We start from the raw sequence: 27862 nt of genomic DNA on the forward strand, positions 1-27862 counted from the left end.
TGGATTTCCCTTGAAGAAGAGCCTGTCAGTCATTTGTAAGGAGTGCAGTGAGCTGCTGGCATGTGGAAGTAGCACCTGGGGGTCCACTGCAGCATTTGAACCCAAGACATTCTGTTTCAAAGCAGCCCCTAGCCAGCGGTTGAGCATGGAGGGGGTGCTGGGGTCTGGCCATTTCTAACAGAGTACTCCTCTATAGGCAGTCTAGGCAGTCTTTCTACTGGAGCCCTGTTGGGTAAGTGAGTCTTTCTCAGAGCTGTGCTGCACTCACAGAAATTCTTACCCAATCCTCTTTCCCCCCTCTTCTTTTACAGGTGCCAGACTTTCCTGCCTATTTCTGTACCCTTCACCCTTTATCTCTCCCACACATTATTCCCAGTAAATAGCCTACATTTCTAGCTCTGTCTTGGAATCTGATTCCCAAAGAATCCAACTGACAAATACCCCTCACTACCATATGTACCTGTTTTTATTCTCATATTGTTATTCTTTATGTCTGCAATTATGGATGAAATAATCCATACTCAGATGGGAAGCCAATTCATCTTCTTGGGCACTAAATCTCATCCATTCTCATATTCTCAAGAATGTTGCTCCAGAAATTCTCCTCTGCATCTCCTATATTGATTTCTGTCTTTATTGGATCATACCCATTAGCATACATGCAGGTAGGAGGAAATTTGTCTCTCTCTGTTCTCCTTCCTTTCTTTCTTGAACCCATTTCCCCCCTATATCTGTCTACTAAAATGGTTCTTGTCAGAGACACATGAACTCTATGTACTAAAAACAGTGGTCTATTCTCAGTCATCATTTTTCTTGAACATTTGACACCACTGATCATTCCTTTTCCCCTTAAAACACTTCACTTGCCTTACAGGATACTACTCTTTCTTGGTTCTTTTTCTACCTTGTTTGCTACTCTTTCTGTCTTCTTTGCTTGTTTCACTTTATCTTCCTGATCTCTAAATATTGGGATATCCCAAGCTCATCCTTGAATCTCCTTAACACACTCCTTAGGGGATTTCACCCAGCTTCATGGGGCTTTAAGTATTACCTGTAGGCTGATGATTCCTGAATTTATATCTCTTAAGCAGACTCACATTCAATGACTCTTTGACATTTGGATTTCTAATAATAATATCTGACTTAACATTTAACAGTTATGCCTTTGATTTCTGTACCCACTTCCACCACAAAAATGCTCCTTCCTTGTTCTCTATGTCAATAATTCCATCCTCTAGTCATTTGGGTCAAAAACCTTGGAGCCATCCTTGTTTACTCTCCTCATGTCCCATGTCTAATCCATCACTACAGTGAGTTTTGCCTTCAAAATGAATCTGAGCATTTCTCATTACCTCCACTACTATCACCTGCTTCTGCCTTTGTTCCACTATAGTCTGTTTTTTAATGTTTATTTATTTATTTTGAAAGAGAGAGCATGGGTGTACAAGCAAGCGGGGGAAGGGCAGGGAGAGAGAGGGAGAGAGAATCCCAAGCAGACTCCGTGGTGTCAGTGCAGAGCCTGATGCAGGGCTTGATCTCCCATGAACCATGAGATCATGACCTGAGCCAAAATCAAGAGTTGACCCTTAACCAACAGAGCCACCCAGGCACCCCTAACTATAGCCTTTTTATTCCTATCATCTTTTACAACACAGTAGTCAGAGTAATATTTTAAACTGTGAGCCAGTTTACATCACTCCTTAGCTAAAACTGTTTCCAATCACTCCCCATTTTACTCAGGGATATGAACCTAACTATTCTCATTGTCTCTCACTCAGCTCTAGTCACACTGGGCTTCTTACTCATGAGGAAACAAATTATGCTTCTACTTCAGGGACTTTGCATTTGCTGTTCTTTCTACCTAGGTTTTCTTCCCCAGGTATCTTCATGGCTTGATCCTTCCTCCAAGTCTCTTGGATGTTGTTTACTCAATGAAGCCTCTCCTGACAACCTCTAGAAGAAAAGAGCAAAACTCTCACAGCCTTCTCTATTGCTTTATTGTTTTCCATAGGTTATTTTACCATCTCCCACATATGTATTGACTTATTTATATGTTTCTTGTTGGTCTCCCCTAACTGAAATGTAAGCCCCATGGTGACAGAAACTTCTCTGTTTTATTTCACTAACACAACTTTATAACCTATAACAGTGCTTTGAACAGGCACTCAACAAATATTTGTCAAGTGAACGTATGGTTTAATAATAATGGGTATCATATATTGAGCACTTACTATATGCCAGGAACTTATAAGGTAGTTGCTATCATCATTCCCAAATTATAGATGAGAAAACTGAGGATCAGAAAGGTTAAATAACTTGCTCAAGGTCATATAGCTAGTAAGTGATGGAGCCTGGATTTGAACCTCAGCAATCTAGCTCCAAAATTAATGCTCTTGGGATGCCTAGGTGGTTCAGTCAGTTAAATGTCCAGCTCTTGATTTCAGCTCAGGTCATGATCTCCAGGTTCATGGGATGGAGCACCGCTTCAGCCTCTGTGCTGACAGCACAGAGCCTGCTTGCGATTCTCTCTCTCCCTCTCTCTGTCTCTCTGCCCCTCCCCTGCTTGTGCACACACACATGCGCACACACTCTGTCTCTCAAAATAAAAATTAAAAAAATAAAAAAACAAAACTCATACTCTTAACCAATATGTAATATTGCCTCAAAACATTATTAGATGATAACCTCAAAGTAAAAACAAGGCAAAACTAGACTAAAAAGTGTAAAAGGGCTTAATAGATTTTTATTTTTCCATGATGACTACTTCAATGCTTCTTTGGAAATATTAAGTATGAAAGTCCTCTCAAAAGGTTTTTTAAGCATGAGTTTAATCTGCCTACTGGGTAATCAAACCTGCCACTGGCCACAAACCTGCTTGAATAGACCTTCTTGAAGAATAAGGGAGTCATGAATCCATTGTCCCAATTATTACTCTACCCATAAAACAGTTCTAGGAGAGCAGGAAAGCTGGGGAGCAGCTCTAACACCTTCCTTCTTTCTCCAAAGCATTCATCAGAAATGGGCTTAGCAGCCACCTTCTAGATCACCACACTGTTAGCAGGGAGTATGACACAGAAGGAGTGTCAGTTCTAACTCAGTAAGTTTAAGGCTGTGTGTGACCTTGGCTGTTTATATATATTCTCGGAATTTCAGTTCCTAGAGCTGAAAAATGGGAATAATGTCTGTCTCATTAGGTGATTTTGAGGGCTAAGTGGGATAACTTTTGGAAAGTGCTCCTGTACAAAGTTGTGGATGTCCAATGAATATATGAGCTCTTTCCTTCCCCCTCTTCTCAGGGCCATGTGACCAGCAAATGAGATAATGACTATTAGGCTGATCTTGCAAATGCAAAGAACACTGTACAACTGAAGAGTCAGACATCTGGAATTCAGGGTAGGGGAATATCTTACTTTTCTTATTCCCCAGGTCTTATTTCCAGTCTCCTCAGCAAACTTCATCATTTGTAAGAAAGAAAATATCCAAGATGCTGCCTGATTGTACCTGTTGAAATGAAAACAGTGGGATTAGAATGAGGTTAAAAATCTTAAAAATTCACTTGGGGGCCTTGCTAAAATGCAGATTCTCAGACCATGGACCCAAAGATTTTAATCAATAATTGAGGCAGAATGAGGGAATACAAAGGTGATTAATAATATGGAGCATCCAGAATGTTGTACCACCTTAGTTGATCCACTCTAGAAAGAAGTTCATTTACTATTTCCCAAGATACTGTGTCCCTCAAACCTCTGACCACTATTTTAGAAGATTATAAGGAAATTTTCATTACTCTGCTAGGCTCCAAATTGCTGCCCAGTGGTTCTTGCCCCAGCTCAGATTGACAGCATCTACCTCTGATGCCACTTAGAAATGCCCTTTTTAAGCTTCTCTCCTTAATATAATAAGAAACATTAAGAGAACATAAGGAAAAGGAAAGGTTTGACAAGAAGTATGGGCAGAATTTAGATTCTTTACCATATTTCTCTCTTTTCTTTTTTTTTCTTTCTTTTTTTTTCTTTTTTTTTAGAGAGAGAAAGTACATGTACGAAAGCAGGGGAGGGGAAAAGGAAGAGGGAGAGAGAGATTCTTAAGCAGGCTCCACACCCAGCACAGAACCTGACAGGGGGGATGTGGGGGGGAGGGTGTGGGGGGAGTGGGAGCTCGATCCCGTGACCATGAGATCATGACCTGAGCTGAAATCAAGAGTCAGATGCTTAACCTACTGAGCCACCCAGACACCGCTCTACTTTCTTAAAATAACATATTTAGTATTTATAATTAAAGGAAAAAGTGAATTAAGTCAATGGCATATAATAAGTCCAGTGTTTGTTGATTTAATGATATAGGAACAGAATACAAAGAGCACAAATCATGGGTCAGACAGACCAGCTCAACCACATACTAGCTGTATGACTTTGGGCAAGTTACTCAACTCCCCTGGGCCTCTTCCCTCTTAAGTAAAATATTGACAATAACTCCCCTGCAGTGTTGTAATGAGAATTCAAAATAATATATGTAGGGGCACCTGGGTGACTCAGTTGGTTAAGCATCTGACTCCTGATATCAGCTCAGGTCACGATCTCATGGTTTGTGAGTTTGAGCCCCCCCATATGGCTTACTGCTGTCAGCACAGAGCCTGCTTCAGATCTGTCTCTTTCTCTCTTTGCCCTTCCCTTGCTCACATTCTCTCTCTCAAAAATAAAAATAAAACATTAAAAAATAAATAAATAAACTTAAAAAAATATTTGTAAAGCACAATATCTGGCAGTTAATAGTCACTCAATAAATGGCAACAATTATCACAACTTTTCAATATCTGGATATGTTTCAGAAGGAGCAAAAAAGAGCCATTCTGTATTTTTTTTAAGCTTATTTATTTATTTATTTATTTATTTATTTTGAGAGAGAGAACACATGTGTGCACACCAGAGCAGAGTAGAGAGAAAGAGAGGGAGAAGGCAAATCCTAAGCATGTTCCATGCTGTCAGCACAGAGCCCAGCATGGGGCTGGATCTCATGGACTGAGCCATGTAGATGTCTCTGTATTTTTTTTTTTACTTTAGCAGTATATTAAATAAATCAGCAAGTTAATTGTGTGGGAGCAGTTGTGTGACCAAAAAGAAAATTCACAGCATAAGTTATGTGTCCCTCCTCCAAGGCTTGAAAAAAGTTTTATGTTCTTTAAATGAGAAGACTTTTGTTTGGTTTATATAATCCTACCAACCCTGCCTCCAACAGAGGAATGAAGGACAAAATAGCCACTTTGAATAGAGATTGTTATTTTACTGGGAGCCATGATTTAGTCGGTTTTAATAATTCCTTCTACAACTTTAAGATATTTTTTTATCTTTGGGATTTTTTTTCTCTTTTGAGTTGGAGATTTTTTTTCTCTTTTGAATCATCAGAAGTCTTGGTTAGAGAACTGGTCATTTGTTGGCTCTTCCATTTTCCTTATTCCAACAAAAAATGTTCCTAATCTTCTCTTCTCTTCAGTACCCCCTTACTCCCATCCCCCTCACACTAAACTCTTGGTTCTGCATTCAACTAAAAATCAGGACATGAGGGCTAGTTCTGCTTCCTAAAACTTACTAGTGCAGTGATCTTGGTCTATAAACATCCTCTCTATTCCTCCATGTTATCATCTGAAAAATAGAAGAAAATAGACCTTACGTGCTTTCTTCATACAGTTCTCAAAAAGAAAAATAAAAAGCTTCTGCACAGCAAAGGAAACAATCGCAAAACTAAGAGGCAACAGACAGAATGGGAGAAGATGTTTGTAAATGACATATCAGATAAAGGGTTAGTACCCAAAATCTATAAAGAACTTAACAAACTCAACACCCAAAAAAACCAAGTAATCCAGTGAAGAAATGAGCAGAAGACATGAATAGGCACTTTTTCAAAGAAGACATCCAGATGGCAAACAGACACATGAAAAGATGCTCAATATTGCTCATCATCAGGGAAATACAAATCAAAACCACAATGAGATACCACTTCACACAGGTCAGAATTGCTAAAAGTAACAACTCAAGAAACAGATGTTAGTGAGGATGTGGAGAAAGGAGAACCCTTTTGCACTGTTTGTGGTAATGCAAACTGGCACAGCCACTCTGGAAAACAGTGTGTAGGTTCCTCAAAAAATTAAAAATAGAACTACCCTATGACCCAGCAATTGCACTACTAGGAATTTATCCAAAGCATCCAAAGAATTTGAAGGGGCACGTGCACCCTAATGTTTATAGCAGAGCTATCAGCAATAGCCATGTTATGGAAAGAGCCCAAACGTCCATCAGCTGATGAATGGGTCAAGAAGATGTGGTATACACACACACACAGAGACACACACACACACACACACACACTGGAATACTACTCAGCAATGAAAAAGTATGAAATCTTGCCATTTGCAACAACATGGATGGAGCTGGAGGGTATTATACTAAGTGAAATAAGTCAGAGAAAGACAGATATATGATTTCACTCATATATGGAATTTGAAAAACTTAACAGATGAACATAGGAGAAGGGAAGGAAAAATAAGGTAAAAACAGAGAACCATAAAAGACTTAAATACAGACAACAAACTGAGGGTTGATAGGGTTGTGGGGGTGGGGGGTGGGTTAAATGGGTGGTGGGCACTAAGGAGGACGCTTGTTGGGATAAGCCCTGGGTGTTACATATAAGTGATGAATCACTGGATTCTACTCCTGAAGCCAAGACTACACTGTATGTTAACTAACTTGACAATAAAATAAATAAAAATAAAAATAAAAATAAAAATAAATAAATAAATAAATAACAAGAGAAGAAAAGAAAAGAAACAGAATACATAAGAAAGCATTTTGTTAGACTGTAAACGCTAAAAAGCTCACTGAAAGCTACCTGTTTCCCGTGCTATCCCACTTGAATCATAAAACGGAAAGAGGCTAGGTTTGGGCACTTTATTAGCTATAGCATCTTGACAAGTCAAGTCACCTCTTGAGCCCTCTGCTTCCTCGTCAGAAAAAGGGAGACCTCACAGACCATATGACTTAAGAAATATCAGCATGCGGGGTGCCTGGGTGGCTCAGTCAGTTAAACGTCTGACTTCAGCTCAGGTCATGATCTCACTGTTTGTAAGTTTGAGCCCCACATCGGGCTCTGTGATGATCTCAGTGCCTGGAGCCTGCTTTGGATTCTGTGTCTCCCTCTCTCTCTGCCCCTTCCCCCCACCCCTCACACTCTATGTCTCTCTCAAAAAATAAACTAAATTAAAAAAAAAAAGAAATATCAACATGCTTTGCATTGTGGCAAAGCTATACTCACTGCTTTTTTGTGTCATCATTCCTTCAAAGATCATAAAGAGTCCCAAAAGTAAGAGAAAGAATTTTCTTCCTTTGTGGCCATCTCCCCTCACCCTCTGTCCTAATGAAAGAATGTAACCACTTCTGTCTAAACAACAACAATAATAACAAAAGCAAGGGGATAGTGTATGGATGTGTCAGAACAGAGGACAGGAAGGGTGAGGGATCAGGCAGGGAAATTAACCAGTTTTCTAGGCTAGGACCCACCAGGAAGACAGCTGGGCTCACAGAGCATCTGAAGGCTGGAAACCCTGATAGGGACAGGGCAGGTAAGGGAGTTCCCACCTATAGGCATGCTGAGAGTCACTAGGTTTTTACAGTAAGGTGTAGGGACTCCATGGTAAACTGGATGTGTCCAGCTGGTTAAGTGTGTAAGGTGAAGTAGGATGTGGGAGTATCAGACCGAATTAGAACTTAGAAGGAAAGGATGCATGCAAGGGTGATGTCAGCATCATACAGAACTGTGTCACAAGAAAAACAATAATATAAAAAGATAATGCTGGAGTTTTAGAAATCTAGTCTCTCAGGCTTTACCCAGACTTGATGGATCAGAATCTGCATTTTAATAAGATCCTCTAGTGATTCATATGCACATTAAAGTGCCAGAAGCATTCCTTCAGCGTGATTTAAATTCACAAATAGAAGGTTTGCCTGCTTGGAGAGGTTGATAGAACTCAGAACTATTAGTGCCTCAGTTAAGCATCTGACTCTTGGTTTCTGCTCAGGTCATGATCTTACAGTTTGTGAGTTCAAGCCCTGCATCAGGCTTTGAGCTGACAGCGCAGAGCCTGCTTGAGATTCTCTCCCTCCCTCTCTTTCTGCCCCTCCCCTGCTCTTTCTCTCTCTCTCTCTCAAAATAAATAAATAAACATTTAAAAAAAACAACTAAATACATTTTTATAGATGAACAAATACATAGTTTTAAATGTATACTTTAATGTTTTCAGTGAAAAAAAAAACCCCAATAGATTTTAAGAAAACAATCAAATTAGGCATATTAACATGACCACATATTTACACAAGATATAGAAAGTTCCCATTATTTATTAAAAAGAGAAAACTGAGCGGTCCCTGGGTGGCTCAGTTGGTTGAGTGTCCAACTCTTGATATCGGTTCAGGTCGTGATCTCACTGTTTGTGAGATGGAATCCCTGTGTCAGTGTGGATCCTGCTTGGGATCCTCTCTCTCCCTTTCTCTGTGTCTCTGCCCCTCCCCTGCTCTCGCACTCTCTCTCAAAATAAATAAATATTTTTAAAAAGAGAGAGAGGGGCGCCTGGGTGCCTCAATTGGTTAAGCATCCGACTTCAGGTCATGATCTCACAGTCCGTGAGCTGGAGCCCCGTGTCGGGCTCTGTGCTGACAGCTCAGAGCCTGGAGCCTGCTTCAGATTCTGTGTCTCCCTCGCTCTCTGCCCCTCCCCTGCTCATGCTCTGTCTCTCTCTGTCTCTCAAAAATTGAATAAACGTTAAAAAAATTAAAAATAAATAAAAATAAAATAAAAACAGAAAGAGAAAACAGTAAAAAAGAGATAACAATGGCAACTTGTGCAAAGTGTATCTACATTCTTCATATAGGAAAGGAAGGAAAGAACAACATGTGTCCCTTGGTTCTTTCCTTCTTTTCTTCTTCCTTCCTTCCTTCCTTCCTTCCTTCCTTCCTTCCTTCCTTCCTTCATCCTTCCCTCCTGCCCTCATGTCCATATCTCTTGAAACCCTACTGTGTGTGTAGTAATTTACATACATCATCTCCTTGCACTTCCATGCCAGTCTCACTGAGCTAGGAAACCAAGAAAGTGGAAACAAATAAAGTGGAAAATAACTAAACCAAGAAAGCTTCATAGAGGCAGTGTCTTGTCCAAGAACCCTTTGGCAGCCCTGTACTGTAGAAATCACTGGTCAGAGACAGATTTCCCTGGCTATGGAAACTTCCATGATACACTCCAAGACAAGTGGCTGTAGTTTCTAGAGGCTCTATTGTATAGTGGGTTATAATCAATAAACGTTTTGTTTGATTCCTGTCTCTACCACACATTAGCTGTGTACTCTTGGACACATCACTTGACATTTCTGAGTCTCAATTCTGTCAAATGTAAAATGGTAAAAGAAGAGACAATAATACATTACATAGTTATGAGAATTAAAAGAAGCAATATAGGTAAAGCATTGACCCCAGTCCTGTATTTACCAAAAGTGAATTCCCTTCCTCTCCAAAGGAATTCCAAGACTATGTAGATTTCAAGGTTTTGTTTTTTTTATAGATTGCAGTTTTTCAGAGGCCTCCTGGGCTAAGGCCTTCATTCTGGAGCTGGCTCTTGAGGCACTCTTTTCTCCTGGGTTGGGAAAGAATCCTCCCCATCTTCAATAACTGGTCTCAAAGGAAGAGAGAGAGAGAGAGAACAACTCTATGAAGACCTGAGTATATGAGCCCTCCAATCAGAACCAGGAAAGATGACTGGCAGAGAGAAAAAGACTAGGTCAAGAATTGTCATCATGGCTGGGCCAATCACACCCAACATCTATCTGGGGATTTTAATATTTCAAGATTTTACCACATCTCTGATGATTCCCTTTCACACCCAAAAAACACCCTCAAGAATCATGCGGGACCTTGGGGGCTCCTGGGTGGCTTGGTCGGTTAGGCATCCAACTTCGGCTCAGGTCATGATCTCACGGTCCGTGAGTTCGATTCCCGTGTCAGGCTCTGTGCTGACAGCTCAGAGCCTGGAGCCTGTTTCAGATTCTGTGTCTCCCTCTCTCCAACCCTCCCCCATTCATGCTCTGTCTCCCTCTGTCTCAAAAATAAATAAACGTTAAAAAAAAAAAAAAAAGAATCATGCGGGACCAGTAGGGCAGTGTAAAGTATTGCAACCCTGAATCTAGCCTCAGAAAGATCTGCACTCAAATCTCAGATTTTCTTTTTACCAAATGTGTCTTCAGGCAAATTATTTATCTTTTCCGAACCTCAGTGTTCACTTTTAGAAATGGGAGATTTCATAGTGAGAATTAAGTGGCATTTGCAAAGTCTTTAATATGGTGCTTGGTACATGGTAGGGACTCAGTACATTTTAGCTATTATGATTTTCAGGATGAATATAATTAGCCCTGTTTTAAAGATGAGCAGTTTGAGGGTTAGAAAGATCAAGACTCATTCAAGTCTTGTGATTTCCAGCCTGGAACTCCACTTTGTGAAAACTTTAGAGGCACTGTTGATCAGTGGCTCTGAGCTCTGAGAACTTTACCTGCCAAAGGTCCAGGCCAGAAACATTGATGTTATAATAGTGACAAATGGTGGGATCAGGCTTATATTTAGCGTTATCTATTCCTGGATGAATCCACTACCCCTGTTAACTGGGATTGTCAGTGATCTGAGGTTTCCATTGTTCCTAAGCAAAGAACCAAAGAGTGCACATGGCATTAATATTTTTCCATTCTTCTCATGCAATCAGAAAGACTAATTTATAAAGACAGTTGTATTTATACAACTTATAAAGACAGTAGGATTCCTGTAGCTTCTTTCCCTTTCCTCAAGCTAATGAATGAGACTCTTCCAAGTTCTCCTTTTACCCACAGGGTAGAACAAGGTGGCAGAGACCCATTCTAAGCCTGGTTCCATCTCTGTGCATAAGTTCGTTCATGACATTAAGGAAATGTAGCTTCACAGGGAACACCATCTAAGGACTTTGGCACTTGGGCCATTCTCTTCCTAGTATATGACAGGAAACTGTGGCCCAATAAAATCATCAGTTCTGTCAAACTGATGTATCAGTTTGATGCAAACTGCTTGCCTCAGTTATATCTCTGGACTATTTGATAGACAATCCTTTTAGTTTCTTCTCACTTCTGACATGAGGTCAGGAGTTGGTCCTTAAAGAGAAGTTCTCCATCCTCACCCCCAACACCTTTGGCTTATTCATATCCCACCTTTCTCTTTCAGGATCAGTTCTGAGACTTCCAGTTCCTGACCTCAGACCCATTTTCTGTTTTGACCATGTTTCTTTGTCTGCTTTCCACCACTCTGGACAAACCCCTTGTCTAGGGCTGCTTAGATCTCTCCCTCCCAGCATTGACCTTTACCAGACCACCAGGTAGGCACTGCCCTGAGAACAGGGCCTAGATGAGGCTACAGTCTTATGGGGAGTGGGGGTGGGGGTGGTGGTAAGGAGAAAACCGCAGGATCTTAGAGTTTCTGTTTTGTAAATTATACCTTACATCTCTCTCTTCTGTCTTATTTCTCATACCTGTTGCAAGGAAAGGCCCCCTTCACTTTATACTTCAGGTTTGGCATCAGAGGCCCTTCCCATTCCCCATCCACTACCTCATTCCAGTCATCTGGCTTCTTGGCATTTCGGTCTGGGATGTACTCAAAGTCCTTCCAGTTCTAAAACAAAATGTTCCTTCTTTAGGACAGGTGAATGGGCTGGGATAAAACTGGGGTCCCTACAGTCAGGCTAGACCTGACTCCCTAACCCTGCCAACCTCCTGTCCTTACCCCTATGAAAGCCCAGCTCAAGATTCTGCAAACAAATCCAATACAGGAGAGAAAAAGCCTTTAAGCAACTCTCGCTCTTCCTCAAGTTGTCACTATCACTTTGACCTTGAATACTTCAAGCTCAAATAAGTTGGAAATTTCCGTTCTGTCTGACCCTCTCCCTCCCTCAATCATGTGCCCCTATGGTCAGAATAAGTCTTCTAGCCTGTATCACTCTTCCTGAAGACCCCCCTTGGTGATCTGCTTTGTACCCAGAATGCTCCCAGACATGTACCAGTCTTCCCTTTTACTCCAGGCCTCTTCTATTTACCAAGACAAAGCTCCAAGTCACAAACAACCTACCCTGACTTTCATATTTCTTCTGTTGTGGAGCCTCCAAAATTTTGTTTTATCTACCTAGCAGGTCATCTTGGTGCTGACCATTTGCCCAGACTGACTGAAAGCTTCAATGCTAAGCCAACTAGACCCTGTCATTCAGTAACATTGCAGCTGGGAAAGTTCTCTAGTTCCTCAGCTGTCTCAGCCACTTTTTGATTCCTGAGATGTAATAGTCAGCATCCCATCATGAGGGCTATAGTCTTCATAGATCCCTGCCTATCTAACTGCTTTCCCTCTTCTCTAATTTTACTCAGCAGGGAGCACAGAGACCTGTAGCCTCTCCCCTCTCCCCCAGGTCTTGAGCCAACCCTGATTACATCAGGTACATGGTCCTCAACAGGAGTGAGGGTCTGTGGTTAGTCTTGCTGCTCTAAGCCTGCTTACTGCACCTGGAAGAAGACTCACCCCTAATTTTCCTGTGGTGCCAAAGGCACAGACACAGCCTGCTCACCTGTCTTAATTCCCTGACTATGCTTCCCTCCCATGAGACTGGATCCCTTTGCTAAATCATCCTACACACAGCTGAGCCACTGCCCACCTCTCTGCAGGCCTCTTCTTAGGAGTTCCAGCCACTGGGTCCCATGTTGCTCCTTGTTTAACCCTAAACGTCTTTTCTGCATGAGAATGAATCTGCTCTGACCTGTGGAGAACCGACAAAATAGCTAAGGCCCTCCATGACCTGGCTCCAACAAACCTTTCCAACTTCATCTCCCACCAGTCTTCACCTTGAAATTTATGCTCCCAAAATAGTAAACTGCTGCTTTCAATTCTTTTATGTAGCCATGTTGCTTTCCACCTAATTGTTATGCCTCTGCTCCTGCTGTTCTCTGGGTCTGGAATATCTTCCCTCTAACCCAATTTCCCACTTCCCTTGCTCTAATAAATTCAGTGTTGAAATCCAGTACATTTTAACATATAAATCCTGTATATTAAAAGGACTTACTATTTTCTAATCACTATATTATGTGTGTTAGCTCATTTAATCCTCACAACCACCTTCACACGTAGGTATTATAATAATCCCTGTTTGTGAAATTGACTTTCATAGCAGTTACATTCCTTGCCCAAATGTAACTGCAAGTAGGTAGGAGTCTCACAGTTAGTAAAGGGTGGAGCTCAGATTTCAATCCATATCTATATGACTGCAGTCTATGTTTCTAACCCCTAGGTTAACCCAATCACTCAAACATTGCCTCTTCCTTCCAAGACCACCACCCAAACCCTATCACAGGCTAGGTTAGGAGCCTCTTTTGGGCTCCACAGGATTTGGGTTTCCCTGACTCTTAGCACTAATTACGCAGTGTGACCTCTGTCTGTGTACTTGTCTGCAAACTCCACTAGATTCTGAATACCAGGAGGATTCTCAATCCCTGGATTGTGCTATTCATAGCTATATCCAGGAGAGCTTTGCAGTGAGTGATAAGAAATCAGTGAATATATTCCACACACTCCCCATATCAATAACTCTGGAGTCAGAGATCCAGATTCAAATCCTGGTGCTAATGTAGGTATACTTGCCAAGTCACTTCATTTTCTACGTGTTGTCTGTTTCCTTATCTATAACAGGGATCAGAGCACACTGTTCACAGAGGCTGTCAGAAGGATCAATAGAGTCTTAACAAATGTAAGTTGCTTCCCTCTTTCCTCCACACCTCTTTGGATACCAATATTTAGCTGGATACCTCTTGGAGTGATTAATGCCCCAGTTTCTGCTTCTCTTCCCAGCTTTCTTCTCCCAGCCCCATAGCTGACATCTCCATCTGTTTCCCAGCCAAACACTGTCTAACCTCAGGTTTCTTATCTTTAGGACCCTCTATTTGCAGATGTTCATCCCATTTCCTTGGTTTCCAGGCATAGAGGTCTTTTATCTTCTTGGGAGACAGGAAGTCTCAGTCAACTTCCAGACCCCCAGCAGCCACTTGCTAGTTGTTGTTGATTTTGACCTCATAAGTAGCATTGGGTGAATGATCAAAGTGTATAGTTGAGTATCTTTATTGATCTAGAAAGAGGATAGGGAATATTTCAGCTCCACTATTGGACATCTTTGGACCTCAAGCATTAAATGCACCACCTAAAACAGTTCCTGAATGCCATCCCCCAAATATACACAAACATATTTCACCACACCCCTCCTCCCATTTCTATGATTAATTCAGTAGAGACTCTGGATCTTTTTCTCCTAAGTACATACTTCTTTGGCTCCCCTGACCACCATCCTTCAGCTCCATCGCAGTTCTGGTCATTCTCTGATGTTTTCTGTTTTTCTGTCTGTGCCCCTTGATTATAAGCTTTTCAAAAGCAGAGGTCATGTCTGACTCATCTGCTGTGTTAACAGCTTCCAGCACAAGGCCTACCCCAGAGGAGGACCTCAGGGAGCCCTTGCACATACAGTCCTTTCACAGTCCTGCTAGCAAAGGCCTTGAGCCTGAACATAATTTCTCCAGTGACTCAAGTCCTATGGGCTTCTCTAGACACAATTTCTGCCTCTCCCCCGCACTCTGGTTGTGCTGAGTTACTTACAGTACCACTCTTTCTCAGGTATTTTTTACTTTTCTCATGTGATTGCCTCTTCCAGGAATTAAATCCTCCCTAAAATTGTCACACTCTTTCACAAGACCAATTCATGCTCATCTTTCAAAACTCAGCACAGGCAAGACCTCTAGGAAACATTTCCTAAGGCTCCAGGTTGTGTAGAGGGCTTCTTCTGTGCTTCCCCAGACTCTGATCATACTGGGTAGTCCTCTCCTTTTCTTGATTCATACCTTCACTGGACTGTGAGTTCTGTGAGGTCAGAGGCCATGTCTGGGGCTCACTTTATCCCCACCCCAAGTCCCAACACAGAGTTGGAATTTGGTGAATACCAATTGAGATGCTAAAGAAATCCAGCTACTATCCTCCAGCTAACCTAGATCTCTCTAATCTAATGCTACTAAGACAAGCCCATCACTCATATTTTAGCTTAGTACCTGCCACCTCGCCCATCCCTTCAATATTTAGCAGAGCAACAGGGCCATGCCAAACATTCTTCCAAGAGAGGACCTTATCTAACTTCCTTTCAGAAGTCAGGCTCTTATGTGAACTTCTGCAATCTATAGCACTTCTCTATATCTATTTTCTGATAGTATTTAATTTATAGGGTTTTTGTAAAGGTTAAGTGAGATAACACATATAAAATGCTTATCCTTCCCCCTAGGCTGAAGACCAGCCCACATACTTACCCTGAATTTGATGGTCTTGTTGTTCTCATGCTATTTCCCTTGATAATGAAGGATGACCTGCACTTTGTTGTTGCCAAAGCCACAGAATGTCAGGGCCTAGAAATTAAACCCTAATGCATGGTGTTACATCACTTTTAGGCAGTTTGCCTGGTCTGAGGCTAAGACAGACATAGCTAATATATTAATCAGGGCCCCAGCAAGAAACAGCACACTCAAATTTAGTATTACTTGAGGAGAATTTAATAAAAGGACTATTTACAAAGATAGGGGACCTTGAGAAGGCATAAAGAATAGTGCTGTGCTGTGCGCTGGCAACAGAAGGGCTATTCCTACCCTTATCCCTGAAGGGGCAAAGAGTAAGAGTGGTTACCAGAGCCTGGAAGAAAGACTCCTGTGGGGAGGGTGGCTGGAGGGAAGCTGTGACTTTCAGTTGAGAGGCACAACTCTCTTTCCTCCCTCTGATCTACTGCCAGGACTTCCATTGACCAAACCCAACCAGAAAATCCTTCCTGTGCCAGGAACCTTATACCATATCATTTAGTTCTTGTGACAAGCATGTGTAACTATCTCCACTCTTAGCTGGGAAAATTGTGGCTTAGAAAATTTAAGTAACTCACCCAAAGTCAAAGAGCTAATAAGTAGCATTGCTGGGATTCAACCCAAGCCTACTAAGAAATAGAGCCTGGGGTTCTTTCTGCTTTGTGAAAACTTTAGAGGCAATTGTTGATCAGTGGCTCTGAGCCTGGAGAGCTTAATGTGACAAAGGTCCAAGAATAGGTTTTAACCTAGTTTTTCAACCTCACTCCCCATGTTCTTCTTGACTATCCTAAACACACACACACACGTACGTGCGTGCGCAAAGTGCTCTAGCCACACTGGTTTCATCGGTTTTCTACTTGCATTTCAATTTCATGCCTCTGAGCTTTTGTATAGCTTCCTCTGTCCTCATTATATTTCCCCCACCTCCTCCTCTGCCTATTAACATCTAACTCATTCTTCAAAGAATAATTAATACCCCATCCAAAAAGCCCCCCCAGTTGGACTGAGTCATGCCATCTTTGTAGTCTCATAGCACCTCATCAATATCTTTTTAAAACTATGTCTTGGAGCAGCTGGGTGGCTCAGTCAGTTGAACAACCAACTTTTGATTTCCACTCAGGTCATGATCTCACAGTTGTGGGATTAAGCCCAGCATCGGGTTCTGCACTGGGTGTGGAGCCTGCTTGAGATTCTCTCTCTGCCCCTCCCCTGATCATGTGCATGAGCACACTCTTTCTCTCTCAAAAAGAAGTAAATGGATAAATAAATAAATAAATAAATAAATAGAAAAATATGTCTTTCATTCTGCCTTTAAAAAAAAATATTCACATGCTTGCTTCCCCACCAAATAGAAGGCAAAAATATGGAGTAGAAAAAAGCACAGGCTTTAATCTGGATAGATTGGGTTTGAATTCTGACTTCCCACTTACTCACCTTGGGCAAATTTCTTGCCTCTGTTTCCTCATCTATAAAATGGAGCTATTAACAGCTGAAACTGCTTTGGTTGTTTGAGCATCAAATAAATAATATTCATATGAAAAAAATCACATTTGAAAAAGTATTTCCATTTTCCTTACTACAACCATCTCATACATAAACACATATAAACTCCTTGTAAGGAGGGTGGATTCTGACGAAAAGAGAAATGGGCGAAGACACATTCAGGCACCCAGAGTGCTATATTGTTCTATGCATGCAAGAGCTTGAAAGATGAGGGAGAAAGAGTTGGTGGGGGAGGGGTGCAAATAAAAAAAGGGAAAGAGGCTGAAGAGGAAGATTTTGGCAAAAGCTTGAAGCAAGAAATCTGAAACTCCCTGGGAAAAGAAAGAAATTTTTAGGGAAAATTTTAAGAAAATTTTGCTGTATGACATGTGGCATAATGCTTGCCTCTGACTTTGTGCAAAAACATTTGGTACATTCCTCATCAGTGCTTTGGGAGTTGGATTAGCTTTTATTGTTGTTTGTTGGTTTAAAAATTTTTTTAATGTTTATTTATTTTTGAGAGAGAGACAGACAGAGTGTGAGCAGGGGAGGGGCTGAGAGAGAGGGAGACACAGTATCTGAAGCAGATTCCAGGCCCTGAGCTGTCAGCACATAGCCCAATGTGGGGCTTGAACCCACGAACCACGAGATCATGATGAAGTTGGTCGCTTAACCAACTGAGCCACCCAAGCATCCCTGTTTGTTGGTTTTTAAATCTCAACCATCATTCAAGATTGGAGCTAAGTAAGAGCTGGACTGCTCCAAGGAGGCCTAGTGACATATTTGAGGTTACAGATGCAGTACTCTGGACTCATTATGGATGCTTAATAAAGGTGATTTATATGACCTCTTGGGCCTTCTCTCATCAAGGGCAGGAATCGCTTTAAAAGCAAAGCCACATTGTAGTAGGTGCATTTGAGGGTGTCTACACAGTTTATGGTTCCTTTCTCCCTTTTGGGAACTGGGGAATGTCTCTCTGTATTGCAGCCTTGTTAATAACCATGTGACTCTCTATCTCTTTCATCTATTTATATTAACATTTAAGCTTAAGGTTGCTTTTTTCAGGTCATTGAAGAGTCTTACTGTGTAGGAGGTGGATTAGAAATTTCCTTTTTCAGGTCAATCTGAGCCTCTTCAACAATTACAGTGCCTCTCATTAAGACCTCATGTGGCTTATAGTGACCACTATCAGAGAGCTTACAAGCATGATGTAATGCTCAGATTCTGAATGCCTATCCTCCTGGTTCAGGGTATCAGGAAAGAGTTTTGTATACCTGCCACCACAATCAATGCCTTGCTCATGTTTTACTGAAAACTGAACCACCAAGGTCTCATTCTCATTGCTAAATGGCTTAAACCTGGTTGAAAGGGCATAAAACTTGGCATCTTCATTGGTCTGCAGACCCGGGAGCAGAGAACACAAAATCTTTAGGCTTAAGTACTCAAAGAGCAGCCAGAGAGACCCAGTACTTGGTATCACCAATCTTTGGTACTTTCTTACATACCTACTATGTGCTAGGTGCTATCCTGGACACATTACCTTATTCAAGCCTCAGAAGAACCCTGCAAAATAGGTATTATCTCTACTTTACAAATTAGAAGTCTGAGTCACAGGGAGTGAAGTGACCTGGCTAAGCCCTCATGGCTAATAAGGAACTAAACTAGGATTTTATTCCATGTTTGTCTGATTCTTTCTTCCCCTTATACCATTCTGTCTTTAATGCTCAGAGATAAATACTGTTCTGCAGCTTTACGAAACAAGGCCCTGTTTATCCCAAGAAGCACAGAACATTTCTAGTCTATGTACATTATCTTATAGATGAGGAAACCAAGCCCCAGAGAGGAAAATTATTTATCCAAGATCACACAGTCACAAACAACAGACATACAAGAAGCCAAGTCTCCTGACTTCCAAGCCAGTGGTCTTTCCATTATTCCATGCTGCTGCCCAGCTTACTGGTTTTGTCTCTGTCACTTAAATTCTCTAAGTCTCAGTTTCCTCATCAGAAAATGTGGATAATTATTCCTACCTCATAGGGATCCCATGAAATTCATATGGGTAAGAGATGTGAGAAGCACTTTGTACATTGTCAACATAAAATGCAAGAGGCTATCATCATTCATGCTTAGAGAGGGTCCTTCCTTCATGATTCCACAGCTCTCTGCATGTCCCTGGGTCACACTAAGTTGCAACTAGGTTTATTTCAGTCTCTTTGAATAGTTTTTAAGCTCCTGAAGAGAAGGGAAATCTTCATATTCCTGGAATCTAGGCCAAGGCCTAGCATAGAAGAGATGTTCAATAAATATGTGTTAAATTGCACAGAAGAATCACAGGTGCTGATTCAGCTATCTCTGGAGCATTTATTGCATACTAGTCTCTGTGCTAAACACTTTCATGTCTGATATTGCATTAGGAACTGTGTATTTTAGAGAGTATGCTTACTTCACTGAAGACCTCAAGTGAGGCCAGAGAAGACTTCAGGGCGAGGGAGTGGGCCAAAGGGAAAGAGTATTGCACCCATAAGCAGAAGACCAAGCTCTGAATCTCTGCTCTACCAGACCCTGCTATGTACTCCAATGCAATCCCCTCCATCCTTGCTGAACCTCATTTGTACCTAAGAGCCCTTCTGGACAACCAAAGGGAACCTAATGCACTTAAGTGGAATGAGATCTGAGGAGCAACAAATCAGAAATCAAACTGAGAGGAGGTGGGTGTCTGTGCAGACTGCCCCCAGAGCCACCAAGAAGCAGGCGTCCCACGAGTCTCTCAATCTCCAATTCTCTCTCCTTTGGAAGCAATTTTTCAGAGTGGATTTAAATGAGACTTTAAATGCTCAAGTCAGTTTGTAATGTTCTCCTTTAATAAAAATGAAAATGAGATTCATAACAGTAGCCAGGAGAGAGAAGATGGGAAGTTATTCCAGGGGACAATCAATGGATTCTATTTATAGGATAAAAGCTTTCTCAGGCAAAAACCCTTGCCTTGTAGACTTTGCCCTTAGAGCTCCCCCTTCCTTCATAATATTTTTTGGCTCTTACAGCAGTTCTGCCTAATGAGAATGGCAGGTGATGATTATCATCTCCATTTAACATCAAGGCTCAGAGAAGTGAAAAGACTTGCCCAAATTATGCAGTTAGTGAGTCATAGGAGTTAGCCCTCAGTCTGTCCGCTCCACTCTCCTTTGCACCAAGCTGCTCTAGGGGAAAGCAACATTTGAAGGTTATACAGCATTTTTTCCTGTTTCAATTGCAGTGTTATATTTAAAAAACTCAGGGTGGAGAAAGCAGGGTAGCCCAGCAGTAATTAACCCAGTCCTGGAGTCAGACCTAGAATCAGATCACAGCTCTGCCTCTCGCCAGCTGTGTATATAGCTTTGGGCAAATTACCCATCCTCTCTGGGCCCCCTCTGCAAAACTGGGAACATAACAGTAACCATCTCATGAAGTTGTTAGGAAGATTAATGGGGATAATGTGTCTAAGGGCTTAGCTTTGAATATCTGTTATTTAATAAATGGACATTATTATTTTGTGGACAGTTCCTTCTTCTCCACCTGCTAATTTTTTATTCTAAGAAAGAGAAATGAATTGATAATTATGAATAAAAACAATTACATTAAAGTCAGAACTTTTTCCCAATTAGTATATTCCTGAATTCCAGCATTCACCTTTATCCTCTTCTTTGTCTCTATAAAATTTTCCTGCTGTAAACTGAAATTACCATAATCAAGCCTATGTTTAAATTATACCCATCATTTTTTCCACCCACCAATGAGGGAAAGAAGAAAAGCAACATATAGAAATTATTTGTGTTTTCTTAAAGACAATAAGATGCAACTAAGGCTGACCAAGCCTACAGGAACAGTAAGGGAATATCATGGGATAACTCCAATATTCCTGAAAACCCCTTTACTATCTGATGCCTAAATTCTACCATTTGTTTGTTTGTTTTTTTTAATGTTTATTTACTTTTAAGAGAGAGAGGGAGAGAGAGAGAGAAGGGGAGGAGCAGAAAGAAAAGGAGACAGAAGATCCCAAGCAGGCTCCATGTTGCCTAGAAAGCCCAATGTGGTGCTCAAATTCACAAACCATGAGATCATGACCTGAGCTGAAGTCAGACACTTAACAACTGAGCTACCCAGACCCCCCTAAACTCTACCATTTGTGCCCTACTGTGTGGAGTGGCTTGACTACTAAATATTTGAGCCACTTACACATTAATGCTCCACCCTACCCTCCTCTATGAGAGTTAAGTCTTAAAAACCATCATGGCAATGTATGATTGGTTGAAAGACTTGAGGGATTCTCTTAACAATAGATGGAAAAAATATGGTTAGGGGAACTAAGTCCTTATGCATATTTATGTCTAGTAAGATAAAATAATAAAATCAACTCACCAAGAGATTAGCAATACCATTTTATACTTCTTGAATTAGTAATGATGATATTAAACAATCAATTTCCATTTACCATTTTTTTATTGCTTAAAATTTTTAGACTCTTCCTTGCAGTTTTGAGGAGATGCTGATAAATTTGTTTTGCTTTGGCATAGATGGCATACAGACATCTTTTTAGGACCTGGCACTCCATGCAAACATTCAGTGCCCTTCTGATTTTAGGCTTCAGAGTTGCTGACTCCCACTTCCTGGGCCCACCATGGTCCCAGAGTCACAGGGCAATTTGGCAGCTTGTGATGGAAAAGGCCTTGGGTGTAGCCTTTATTTCATCTCCTCCCTGCAGCTAAATGGATATTTCTCAAATTCCACTACCCAGTATGTCGGGTTATTGCCTGAGCTCTGCCCATGAAAACCCTACTTCAACTCACATCCAGTAAGACCACCCTGAACTGGCTCTGTCAGCTCCTGTTACTCAAGCCTGACAGCTCACCTCCTCCCCTCATGAGGCTCAGGGGGTGAGTTTGCTTTCTACGGTCTTGCCTCATCTCCCAAGATCTCAGCATTAGACAGGACAAGACATCTCAGTGACCACCTTACCCACCACTCCTGACAGCGGGCCTCCCATTGTTCATCCAAAGAAGGATAAGGACTGATACCAAAGTGAAAAGATTTGTTATTATGTGTTTGGCCCTTATGTGGGTCCCTAAAAATTTCACCTCATTTACTCCCATGGATAATGCTATGAAAAGGTACTATTAGTTGCATTTTGTGTCTACTAAGTGGAGGACTTGAGATGTGAACTCATTTGTCTGACTTCAAACCTGGCCTTTCTTCTGGAAAAAGAGGGAGCTACAGGGAAAAGTGCTATGAAGAACAAAAAGTTGTATAATCATAATAACAACTAACAGCAGTCATATGTCAAGCATGGTGCTGAGTGCTTTACATGCATTATCTCACTGCATTCTCATAATAGCTCTGAGACAAACGTGCAATTTTTCCCCATTCAAATGATAAGAAAAGTAAAGCTAGGAAACCTATCCAAGAGCCCAGTTTGTAAGTAAGTGGGCAAGCCAGGTTCAGACACAGGCCTCTATAATGCCAAAATCTTTACTTTTAACCCCTATACTATAAGGCTTCCCATGAGGTGATGTGTGTGAAAAGCCCTTTATAGCCTAGAATGCACAGCAAAGGTAAGAGTCATAGTACTTTACACTTTGTAATTAATAAAGTTATTTGTGTATAATTGGAGTAATGTCTATCTTCCCCAGACACCAACATGCTGGTAAGTTCCATAACTGTTTTACTTACCATTGTGTCCCAGTATCTCTCATAAAGTTAATTGCCAAAATATTTGTTGAATGACTGAATGGATGTATGTATGATCTTACCTTTTGCCTATGCCATAAGATTCTCAGCTTTACAAATGGATAGATTCATTTATTAATCCATGTGACAAATGTTAATTGAATTTAACAAGTATGCAGAAACAGTTGTACAACTTTGATCTTGAACCTTATGGTAAGAGAGGCTAGGGCAGAACTCAGAATTGTTTATGGCTAATTATTTTTCTGGGTGAACAGTATTGATATAAATCAAACCTGACACAATTTAAGATGTCCCCAAATAAGGAGCCTTTCTTGTTAGGAGAATAATGTCCTGTGGTTAATAAAGTCCTACTTTAATGTTTTATATTTTTCCTCTTAGCATCATAACATCTTAACATCAGAGAATGCTCAAGCCAGAATGACTGTTGGTGGTCATTTCATCTGACCTCCTCATATTACAGGCAGGGAAACTAAAGCCCAGAGAAGGAAGTGACTTGCTTATAGACAAAAAGTTGTCAGTTGCAGAGTTGTGATTAGAACCTAGTTCTTCTGCACTTTGGTTCTGGGTTCATTATTCCTTCACTCAACAAATACATAATTTAAAAAAATGTTTTAAGGTTTATTTGAGAGAGAGAGAGAGAGAGAGCACAAGCAGGTGAGGGGCAGAGAGAAGGAGAGACAGAATCCCAAGCACAGAGCTCAGATATGGGGCTGAAACCCATGAATCATGAGATCACGACCTGTGCCAAGATCAAGAATTGGACGCTTAGACAACTGCACCAGCCAGGCGCCCCTCAACAAATATTTCTTGAGCATTCACTTTGTGCAAGGCATTAGGCACAAAGGCATGGATCTCCCAGGTTCTGTTTAGGGTCTCAGAGTCTGGTAGAAAATACAGACAAGTAGACAGTTACAACACAGTGTGGTAAGGACAGTGATAGAAGGAAGCACAGGGCAATGAAATTCAGAAAAACACTGAATGCCCTCCAAAGTCAGAGTGAACTTCAGAGAAGGCATACCTGAAGTAGTGAGAATGGGAAAGGCAGAAAAGATGAGGAGTGGGTGTTCCAAATAGAATGACTTGCACATGAAAAGGCCCAGAGGCATCAAACAGCACAGTGTTTCAAGGGAAATGCAAACAGTACTTTATAGTTTTCAGGGAACAGGAGAGGAAAGTAAATAGGGACCAGCTCAAAGAGAGATCTTATTGAGAGCAGGAGAGCAGTGTATCAACCTCGAGTATATGCTACTATCTTTTCTCCTCTGATAAATCTTTCCTTCAAATTGGTCAAATACTGTATGTCCCCAGAGATCCAATCAATAAAAAGTAATAGATGTTTGGAAGCTGGTACATCTAGCTGATGAGTGCACATAATCATACCCAAGTCTATAGAAATATAGGACCAAGGAGGCCATATAACATGATTCCTATGTCAAATGAATTTATATCCACATTGCACCTCCCACCGTGTTTGGCTTGTAATGTAGCTCAAATCCAAAGACTGGGCTAGGGACTCATCTCCACCTATAGCTTTAGCAGTATCTTTAACCTCTCTGAGATTGCGTTTCTTCATCTATAGAAAGAGATTATCTAATTTATTGAGATTCTGGGAGAATCAAATAAAATAGAATGTAACAGTGTCAGGCACATTGTAAGTGCTCAATACATACTACCTGAAGCTGAATCTGTACATATGTGTATATGTATACAAAGATACAACATCAAAGGTAAAGAGAGAGAAATCTTTTTTAGCCTTGAAGGTAAGCCTTGTACCTTCCCCAACACCTAGTCCTGAGCTTGGGACACAATAGGTCCTTTAGAAAATGCTTGTGTAATTACATGAAAATACACATTTGCTGCATTTATTCAACATAATCAGACTGCATTTTGCAAAAGAGAATTTGCTAGACAAAACTAAAGCTTATTTCTTCAGGTGCCAATATTTTATATATCATTTTCAATGGAAAATTTTTGTAAACATTATAAAAGACTCTGACCTCTTACGTACAGAATCTTAAAATGTAAAGTTCCTTGAAGACTCAAACCCTACATTAGGTTGTAATGTACAGCAGAGGTGTGGGTTTGTTTTGAAAATTTTGTCTCCATTGTTCTTGTTCTGCCGTGAACACTCACTTTTCCCTGAGGTCAATGTGTTTGCCTCTAGCAATCTACCCAGTGAGATCAGTGGACCTACATCCCTGCTTACCTGCCTGCCAGCTTATCTGCCCACTTCCTTTCCTTTCTTTTTACTGGCCAGTCTATCCACGTTTGTTACATAGACCATAATCACTCAAATATTTATCAACTGATAAAACGCCTTGTGGTATAGTGAACAGCACTGGATAACAATCTGAGCCTTCCCCCCTATTTCTGTATGTGACTTGAGCCAATCCCTTTTCTGAATCTGTGTTCTCATCTATAAATAAGGTTTATATTTAAACTCTTCAAAGAAGGGGATACTGAATACATAGTAGCTGCTCAATGTTTATTGAATAACCGATTGGCATGAGGACCAAATTAAATAAGATAATAATAATTAAGATAATTGCTATTATTGTGATTGTTAATAATTATTAAAAATAATTATTTTGGGGCACGTGGATGCCTCAATCGGTTAAGCATCCAACTCTTGATTTTGGCTCATCTCATGATCTCACGGTTGGTGGGTTTAAGCCCCCCATCAGGCTCTGCACAGACAGTGTGGGGCCTCCTTGGGATTCTCTCTCTCACCTTCTCTCTCTGCCCTCCCCCACTCATGCTCCCTCTCTCTTTTTCAAAAATAAATAAACATAGGGGTGCCTGGGTGGCTCAGTCAGTTAAGCATCCGACTTTGGCTCAGGTCATGATCTCGCGGTTTGCAGGTTTGAGCCCCACATCTGGCTCTGTGCTGATAGCTCAGATGCTCTGTCTCTCTCTCTTTCTCAAAAATAAAATAAACATTAAAATAAATAAATAAGCATTTAAAAAATTTTATAAAAAGGCACCTGGGTGGCTCAGTCAGCTTACAGTCAGACTTCAGCTCAGGTCATGATCTCATGGTTTGTGAGTTCAAGTCCAGCATTGGGCTCATTGCTGTCAGTGCAGAGCCTGCTTCAGATCCTCTGTCCTCCTCTCTCTCTCTCTCTCTCTGCCCCTTTGCTACTCAGGCATTCATGTGCTCTCTCTCACTCTCAAAAATAAATAAGTGCTAAAAAACATTTTTTTAAATAATTATTTTTGCTCTCACTGAATGGGTACTACTAGTAGGTCCTTCATTTATTTTATGGGTTGTCATTTCTAATCAACTATACCCTAGGAAGCACATAACCAAGTCTATTAAGAAAGGAGCGTTAAATAAGAGCCTAAATGCTTGAAGTAAAAGACAATACAAGTCATTCACTTAAATATTTACAGAGCTCCTGTACTGTTGCAGTGCAAGTGCTAGACATCGAAGTACTAATAAGACACAATTCCTCAAGCCCTCTGGCCCTCAAGGAGCTCACAGTCTAATAAGAAAGGCAAATAAAGTGTCTATTTTTCTCATTTTATATTTCGTGATTTTTCAAAGCAAAATAATTTATGGTAGCAACAAATAAACAGTAAAAACACTATAATCTACCTCACAGACATGACCACTGTCAGCATTCTGATATATTTCCTTCCAGTCTTTTTGTTGTTTTGTGTGTTAACAATGGCCCCTGCTCCCACCTCCACATCTCTGCAGCCCCTGCAGAGATCCTTACCATCAGTTTGCACTTGAGACCTGGAAAGGCCAGCTGGATCAGGCCTCTTTGGTTTGGGCATCTGTCCAGAGTGATTTTTCCTCAGGCCAAGCATGTCCAAGTATCCACAATTGGCAGATGGACCCAATCGCGTCATCAGCTGGAGGCCTGAGCAGCAGGCTGCTCCTCAGCCCTCTGAGCTGTCCTCTGTGGGTGTGAGCCAGCTGGGCACAGAGGCCCTTTGTCTCAGAATGTCTCTTCGGCCAAGTTTTCATGGTCAAGTCTGAGAGTTGACAGAATTAACATTCACACACACCCAACCCCCTTGTGACTTCTGCATCATTTAGATCCTCATCTGCATTCCAGTTTCTTTCTGCCTGATTTTGTGCTTTTACAAATGGCACTGCCATTGCCTTCGCCCTCCCCTCACACTTATTTGTATCACTAATTCAGGGATTCTCCAATTCAATCAATCAACATTTCTGCATATTTTAATGTGCCAGCCCCTATGCAAGGTCTCAGATTCCAAAAGCTCATTTTGCCCTGAGGCCACTGGTACTGCTTCCTGCTGGCTAACTGACACTTGGCAGCTTTGCAGCAGTGGCCAATACAGCCTTTATGGAAGCAAGAGACCTGGGTTCAACAAGCATCTCTGCCAGTTACTTACTCTGTGACTTTGGGAAAACCACCTCTCCTTTCTGAGTCTCCATTTCATCTGTACAGTGAGAGGGTTGGATTCTAAAGGCCTGGCATGCCCTCCGGTTGCTGAGCTGCTCTCTGGCCTGGAATAGCCTAGGAAAACAGCAGAGAGAAAGGAACCTCAATCAAACTCTGGTACAAAGCTTTTAAATGGCCCTGCAATGTCATGACCTCTCTCTGGACCTCAGTATTCCCATCTATATATGGGGAGAAGGAGGCCATTTGGGGCTGGATGAGCTCTCAGGGCCCCTTTAGCTCTAACATCAAAGTATCTAAGATTTACCTTTCCCGAGGTTGTTAAATACTACTTAAAATGTGAGCTAGAAGAACTTCAACTTATTGGAATCATGGGAGGCAGTGGGGTGGGGAGCAGGGGTAATGCAAGAAAGATCAGTTTTTGTATTCATATGGCATAGGTTCAAATTCTGACTTTGCCTTTTAATAAATGTGTGACCTTAGATAAATGATCCAACTCCTTGGGCTTCAGTTAGATGGTCTATAGACTGGGAAAAAGAATAACTACTTTGCAGAGTTCGGATGAGGAATGGAGTATGGAAAGCATCGTGCCTAGTGAGTAATACTGTGCTCAACAAAGGTTACTTAAGGTTTCTGATACAATTTAGCTATAAAAACCAGAGTTTAAAAGGAGAAAATTTAGTTCCAAGCAGAAATGGATCAGCAGAACACTTAATTTTTTAATCTTGTTTTTTTTTTTTTATTAAAAGGTAACACAAGTTCATTGTAGAAAACAAAGAAAACATTAAAGTCATCTGGAATTCCATCATCTATTTAC

The 27862-nt window shown here is 41.1% G+C and overlaps 1 pseudogene; it reads right to left on the reverse strand.

Moving 5' to 3' along the window:
* Window positions 1-1857: 1857 nt before the first annotated feature.
* LOC106974201 (calreticulin-like) lies at window positions 1858-26527 on the reverse strand (annotated as a pseudogene).
* Window positions 26528-27862: the final 1335 nt, after the last annotated feature.

Source organism: Acinonyx jubatus, chromosome C1 (assembly GCF_027475565.1).
Source record: "Acinonyx jubatus isolate Ajub_Pintada_27869175 chromosome C1, VMU_Ajub_asm_v1.0, whole genome shotgun sequence".
Taxonomy (NCBI): domain Eukaryota; kingdom Metazoa; phylum Chordata; class Mammalia; order Carnivora; family Felidae; genus Acinonyx; species Acinonyx jubatus.